The sequence below is a fragment of the Bubalus kerabau genome, chromosome 21, assembly GCF_029407905.1.
Source record: "Bubalus kerabau isolate K-KA32 ecotype Philippines breed swamp buffalo chromosome 21, PCC_UOA_SB_1v2, whole genome shotgun sequence".
Taxonomy (NCBI): domain Eukaryota; kingdom Metazoa; phylum Chordata; class Mammalia; order Artiodactyla; family Bovidae; genus Bubalus; species Bubalus kerabau.
This window is the reverse complement of record NC_073644.1, coordinates 12,425,882-12,432,911: the sequence shown is the minus strand read 5'-3', so window position 1 is coordinate 12,432,911 and position 7,030 is coordinate 12,425,882. Positions and strand designations below refer to the sequence as shown.

At 40.8% G+C, this 7,030-nt stretch overlaps 1 long non-coding RNA gene across 1 annotated transcript in view; it reads left to right on the top strand.

Moving 5' to 3' along the window:
- The first annotated feature begins 2,530 nt into the window (after positions 1–2,530).
- The window catches only part of LOC129636051 (uncharacterized), a 45,389-nt gene continuing 40,889 nt past the window's right edge, over positions 2,531–7,030 (top strand). Inside the window, exons 1-2 of the long non-coding RNA XR_008706600.1 lie at positions 2,531–2,623; positions 2,707–2,772. This is a non-coding gene — a long non-coding RNA (uncharacterized LOC129636051). The remainder of the gene's footprint in view (positions 2,624–2,706; positions 2,773–7,030) is intronic.

The following is a 7,030-nucleotide window of genomic DNA, read 5'->3' as shown; positions in this document are numbered from 1 at the left end:
TGTGGACTGTAGCCTGCCAAGCTCCTCTGTCCATGGGATTTTTCAGGCAAGAATACTGGACTGAGTTGCCATGCCCTCCTCCAGGGCATCTTCCTGACCCAGGATCCAAACCCGCATCTCTTGTGGCTCCTGCATTGCAGATGATTCTTTACCACTGAGACTCCAAGGAAGCCCTTGTTGACAGCTTAACTGTGAGCCAAAGTGGTCTAACATAAATAATAACACCTAAATCTTGTAGTAACTAGACTATTATTACTACAATAACTATTGTGGAGATGAGGCAACTGGAGAGAATTTGTGGCTCAACTGATTTCATCAGTGTGTTGAAGCCAGGAATGAAGCCTAAGCAATTTAATGCTTACCTGCCTCCTGAGAAATCTGTATGCAGGTCAAGAAGCAACAGTTAGAACTGGACATGGAACAACAGACTGGTTCCAAATCAGGAAAGGAGTACATCAAGGCTGTATATTTTCATCCTGCTTATTTAAGTTATATGCAGAGTACATCATGAGAAATGCTGGGCTGGATGAAGCACAAGCTGGAATGAAGATTGCCGGGAGAAATATCAATAACCTCAGATATGCAGCTGACACCACTCTTATGGCAGAAAGCGAAGAACTAGAGTGTCTTGACAAAAGTGAAAGAGCAGAATGAAAAAGTTGGCTTAAAGCTCAACATTCAGAAAACTAAGATCATGGCATCTGGTGCCATCACTTCATGGCAAACATGGGAAACAATGAAAACAGTGAGAGGCTTTATTTTGGGGGCTCCAAAATCACTGCAGATGGTGACTGCAGCCATTAAATTAAAAGACGCTTACTCCTTGGAAGAAAAGCTATGACCAACCTAGAGAGCATATTAAAAAGAAGAGACATTACCTTGCCAACAAAGGTCCATCTAGTCAGAGCTATGGTTTTTCCAGTAGTCATGTATGGATGTGAGAACTCGACTATAAAGAAAGCTGAGCACCGAAGAATTGATGCTTTTGAACTGTGGTGCTGGAGAAGACTCTTGAGAGTCCCTTGGATAGCAGGGAGGTCCAATCAGTCCATCCTAAAGGAAATCAGTCCTGAATATTCATTGGAAGGACTGATGCTGAAGCTGAAGCTCCAATATTTTGGCCATCTGATGCAAAGAACCGACTCACTGGAAAAGACCCTGATGTTGGGAAAGATTGAAGGCGGGAGGAGAAGGGGATGACAGAGGATGAGATGGTTGGATGGCATCACCAATGCAATGGTCATGAGTTTGAGTAAGCTCTGTGAGTTGGTGATGGACAGGGAGGCCTGGTGTGCTGCAGTCTATGGGGTGGCCAAGAGTCAGACATGACTGTGCAACTGAACTGAACTGAACTGAATTTAATGCTGAACTTTTAAAAAGATAACAGAGAGGTTTGAGTAAAAAATCTATTTTGCATCCTCGTGTTTTTCTTACTTTGCATCTTATGACACTTGGAGCTGGGACTAGGCAACACAGAAGACAATGGCAAGAGTGTTTGTGTGAGAGGATTACACGAGGCAAACTTTGGGCTGCTGTGACGGATGACTTAGAACAGTGTGAAGTTCATTCCGTCACTTCTAACAGCCCAAGAGGAGTAGTACAGGCTGCGGGATGGCTCTTTTGCACACTGCCTTTCAGAGAATCGGAATTACTTTCATCCATGGCTTTGCCGTGTCCTGGGGACCGATGTGTCTGCATGGCAGAAGCTAAGTGACAGGTAAGCCTCCAATTCAGTGCACAGGTTTTGAAGGGTTTGCGGGAGCATATGGCTGCTGTCCCAGAGCTCAAACCTACAAGTGGGGACTTCTACTCACAGTCCCTCTGTGTCCACCTGCCTGCAAAGAAGATCAGAATACTTAAGTTCCAGGTGTGTGTTCAGGTGACCAGCTACTATCCCATTTCTGTGGGAGAGAGATGGATTTGGAGTTGACTAATGGCAATTTTTATAAGAGCAGAAGAGTAAAAATGTTATCCTTTTAAGGTGTTTCAGCAGCATAACTGGTCCCTCTGACTGTTGGTTCAGTTCTTCCTGAGTGGGAAAACATTTATGATAGTTAATGAGGGGCAGAAAAAGCAAATGGACTCTTGAGTTTTCACTGAAAGAGGATCAGAGTGTGGAGATCTTTCCCAGAGTCATCTCCCTAAGAACATTCTTGAATTAGCCATCGGCTGTTCTATTATGATTTTCAAAGCTCTATTATTCTAATCTTTTTTTCCATCTCTCTATGATCTCAATTTTTTCAAAATACTTAACAGCATTAGACTATAGTATTGTGAAGTATACAATATGCATTTTTAGCAAGTTCTTATCAGTATGTTTATAGTCCTCATATTTGTTTACTAAAATTATATTAAGTGATATTTATAGTTTATATTTCTTGAGTGTGTGTGTGCTCAATCGTATCTGACTCTTTGAGAGCCCCTGGACTGTAGCTCACCAAGCTCCTCTGTCTATGGGATTGACCATACAAGAATACTGGAGTGGGTTGTCATTTCCTTCTCCAGGGGATCTTCCTGACCCAGGGATCAAACCCACATCTCCTGAGTTTCTTGCATTGGCAGGTGGATTCTTTACCATTACCAGCATCACCTCATGTGTCAGGAATTTTTAAGATAGTGAATGGTAACTTTTCTTCATATATTTGATCTAATTTTTATTGTACTATATTTTAATTCTTACTGTGCATTTGTGAAATGGATTATTAGAACTCTTAAGTAGCTGGGAGCTGGAAAAGTGTGAAAAAGTTTCTCAGAGATCAAAACAGAAATGAGGTGAGTCATGAAAGGAAAATAAAACTAGCAACTAAATATATTTGCAATATAAGCAAACACACATATATTTTCTAAGGGAAATTAAAAAGCTCTATAGTAATGAATATCACAGATTACAAGTGACTGTGTCTGAATTTCATTTTCCTCTGATTAAAGTGACATTTTCCTTTGCCTAAATAAGCTTAAGCTGAAACTGTCTATGTGAAGTCATCTAACTATAGATCTTTCCTCCAGAGCAGTTGAAGTTGCTTGATTATTTTGGTTTTCCAGTCATTGTGTGTGTGAGTGTGCTCAGTCGCATATGACTTTTTGTGACCTCAAGGACTGTAGCCCACCAGGCTCCTCTGTCCATGGGATTTTCCAGGCAAGAGTACTGGAGTGGGTTGCCATTTCCTCCTCCAGGGGATCTTCCCAATATTGCATGTCTCCAATTTACCTCTGTAGATGCTTGGAGAGGTCAGTGAAAATTAACGTGTGTGAGCTGATACTCTTTCTTTTCCTCCTTTGATGTATTAATATATAGATACTCACAATGTAGCATCTCTTGGACATTTTTTTTTAATTGGGGTGACTCCAATGGTAAAAATCTGCCTGGAATTCAGGAGACCCAGGTTCAGTCCCTGGGTCAGGAAGATCTGCTGGAGAAGGAAATGGCAACCACTCCATTATTCTTGCCTGGAAAATCCCATGGACAGAGGAGTCTGGCAGGCTACAGTCCATGGGGTCTCAAGAGTCAGACACAACTTAGCAACTAAACCACCACTACTATAGAAGCTTTACAATGTTGTACAACAAAGTAAACCAGCTATACATGTGTGTATGCGCGCACACACACACACATTTCCCACCTTTTCAGCCCTCCTCCCATCCCATTTCATTCATCTATGTCACCACCACAGAGCGTCCAGAACACTGAGCTGAGCTCTCTGTGCTATACAGCAGGTTCCCACTAGCTATCTCTTTTACTCATGGTAATACATATACATCAATCCCAGTCTCCAAACTTATCCCGCCCCCTTGCACCCCATAGGCATGCCCACACCTCCGTTCTCAAAGTCTGATCCCTTTGACTTTGGAAAGTAAGACTTCTGTTGGGAAAGCCCTGAGGCATGCCTCCCTGCAAAGCAACCTCGGCTTTTGTTTGTCTCCTTGTTTTCTGACAGTGGAAACTATTTGCAGTGTTTCAGGTTTCTGTGATGTCTGGAAACTATTCATAGGCCAGGATCAGAGTCGACCAAGTTTTGCAACAGAGAAAGAGGCTCACAGGTACCCATGAAAGGACTGGCTTGCCCAGGATGTGAGGAGCACTGGGGTGGAGACGTGAGAGAGTTAAACTCCCTCTCCCAGGCTTCCTCACTGCTCAAGCAGGAAAGAGCAAGGTACAGAAGTCATGCAACTGTCTCAAGGATTCAGTGAAATGATCCATGAAAAGGGCTTTGTGTTTGGCTCAGAATACACAATGTATCCACTCATCATTGCTTTATAGAATTAGGTTGCTTCTTCCTGCTCCAGGTCTTAGTCCTTGAAGTCAGTCCTAACTTGTATTTGTGTAGAGCAGCAACAATCATGCTTGGTCTTCACTGGTGGCTCAAATGGTAAAAGAATCCCTCTGCAATGCAAGAGACCTGGGTTCGATTCCTGAGTCAGGAAGATCCCCTGGAGAAGGGAGTGGCAGCCCACTCCAGTATTCTTGCCTGGAGAATCCCATGGACAGAGGAGCTTGGCAGGCTACAGACCATGGGGTCGCAAAGAGTTGGACACGACTGAGCTACTGACACTTTCACTTCTCTTCACAATCGTGCTTACTTCATAGGTTACTTCTAAAACTTAAATATTATTCCTATAACATATTTCACCCTTGATAGGTTACAGGTATTTTTATTCCCACCAGTCTGCACTGTTTTAATATTTTATTTCTAGATTTTTGTTTTAAGTGTGTTTGATTTCTGAAAAAAGAAAACATACTTTTCTGGTTTTGCATTTCTGACTTCTGGTTATTATTATTGTTAGTGTGTGTTCTCATCACCTGCTAGAATTTCTTCATCCCTCCAGAATCTTCCCAAAGCATTTCCTAAAGGTTCCACTTCCTAAATACCATCATGTGGGGCATCAAGATTTCAAAATATGAATCTGGGGCATGCAGACATTCAGACCATAGCAAAATCTTTACTCTGTTGTTGGAAATATAAAGTCTTAGTTGCACTAATATACTAAAAAAACACCTAAATTGATGCTTTTCTAAATGTTTACATGTTATGAATTTTGACATCTGCTTCCTTCACATTTGTAGTTTTGTCATTTTAAAGATAATGTTTTTCATTTATTTATTTTTGGCTGTGCTGGGTCTTGGCTAATTTGCACAGGCTTTCTCTAGCTGCAGGGAGCAGGGACCACTCTCTAACAGCGGTGTGCAGGCATCTCGTTGTGGTGGCTTTTCTTTGGGCCACGGGCTCTAGGCATGGGCTTCAGTAATTGTGGCCAGGGGCTTGGTTGCTCCACAGCATGTGGAAACTTCCTGGACCAGGGCTGTGTCCCTTCCATTGGCAGGTGGATTCCTACCCACTGTGCCACCAGGGAAGTCCGTTTCACCACTTTTAAAGTGTACCCTTAGTATCTGAACCTCTTTTTATATTGTTTTGTATTTTTTTAAGGAAAATAGCAAAGAACCATCTGAATAAAACTAATATTAGACTGTTTCTGAAAATCACATGGAGAAAAATGTGAGCCATGTAGGTCTCAAGAAGAGTTGGAACTTTTTAAAGTATCTGTTTGTTTATTTCATTTTGGGCCATGGGAAGCAATATTGGTAACAGAGAATCCATGCGGTTGATGACAAAACACATAAGCCAGGAGTGGAGCCCTCCTGTTGGCTCAAACCCTTGCTGTATCCACCACTTATGCTTTTTTGGGTTTCGTTTATTCAATCATTAAGTAATGGTTGCATTACTATTTCCCTCAAAAATTCTTGTGCAAATTAAATAAATTAATATAAACAAGGTACTTAGAGAGGTTCATAGTACGCACTCAGCAATGTTAACATTAAAATTAAATATAAAATTGGATAATGATATTTTGACATTGAGAAAAATGAAAATTATGATCTGAAATGAATACTTGAAGTGACAGAAATAAGCCAATGATATTGTTGGCATCATTTTGCTTTTTTAACACTTAACAGAGATTTTATGTCTTGCATTCCTTGCTCGGACAAGAAAATCAGTCTTCAGCTTAGTAGTTTCCTTCTCTCCTTAAATAAATATATTTGATGAAATTAAGTGATAAAAAAACAAGTGAAATTCCACCTGAGTCTGGTGTTAAAATTATTTCTCTAAATAAAAAAATCCCAGAGAAATTCATAAGTGTAATAACTTTCTCTCTACGTAAATATTGAAACTTTCTGCTCTGTTTAAAATATAATTATTTTCAGGAAGTAAAATCTCTGCTTTGTTTTAACACACAGTATTTTGATGGTATTATTTTATCTCCGGAACACATAAATGCAGTGTCCAATTCTCCAGAATGAAAAAGAGAAATACATACTGTGAGCAGAAATATTGGTATAAAAGGTCACACTGATAGACCATGTATTCAGTACTGAAAACAAGTGAGTTGTAACCACCTCTAGTCTTGGAAGTGTGAGGGCTAAGGGAAAATGCAGTGGAATTGGAGAAAAGGAGGTCACTCAGTAGGGCAAAGGACAAAGGTCACCAGAGGACAACGGGAGGGATTTTCAAGACGCATATAATTCTGTCAATTTGGTTTTCCTTCATTATGTACTCATTTTGGATAAACAAAATATTTATTCTGAGAGGACATGAAAAAAAAAATATGAATGAATATATCGTGTCCATTGGGCTTCCTTGGTGGTTCGGCAGTAAAGAGTCTGCCTGCCAGGAGACAAGGGCTCAATCCCTGTGTCAATAAGATGCTCCCTGGAGGAGGCAATAGCAACCCACTCCAGTATTTTTTTTTAATACAAATTTATTTATTTTAATTGGAGGCTAATTACTTTACAATATTGTATTGGTTTTGCCATACATCAACATGAATCCGCCATGGGTATACATGTGTTCCCCATCCTGAAACCCCCTCCCACCTCATTCCCCATACCATCCCTCTGGGTCATCCCAGTGCACCAGCCCCAAGCATCCTGTGTCATGCATGGAACCTGGTCTGGTGATTCATTTCACATATAATATTATACATGTTTTAATCCACTCCAGTATTCTTGCCTGGAGAATCCCATGGACAGAGGAGT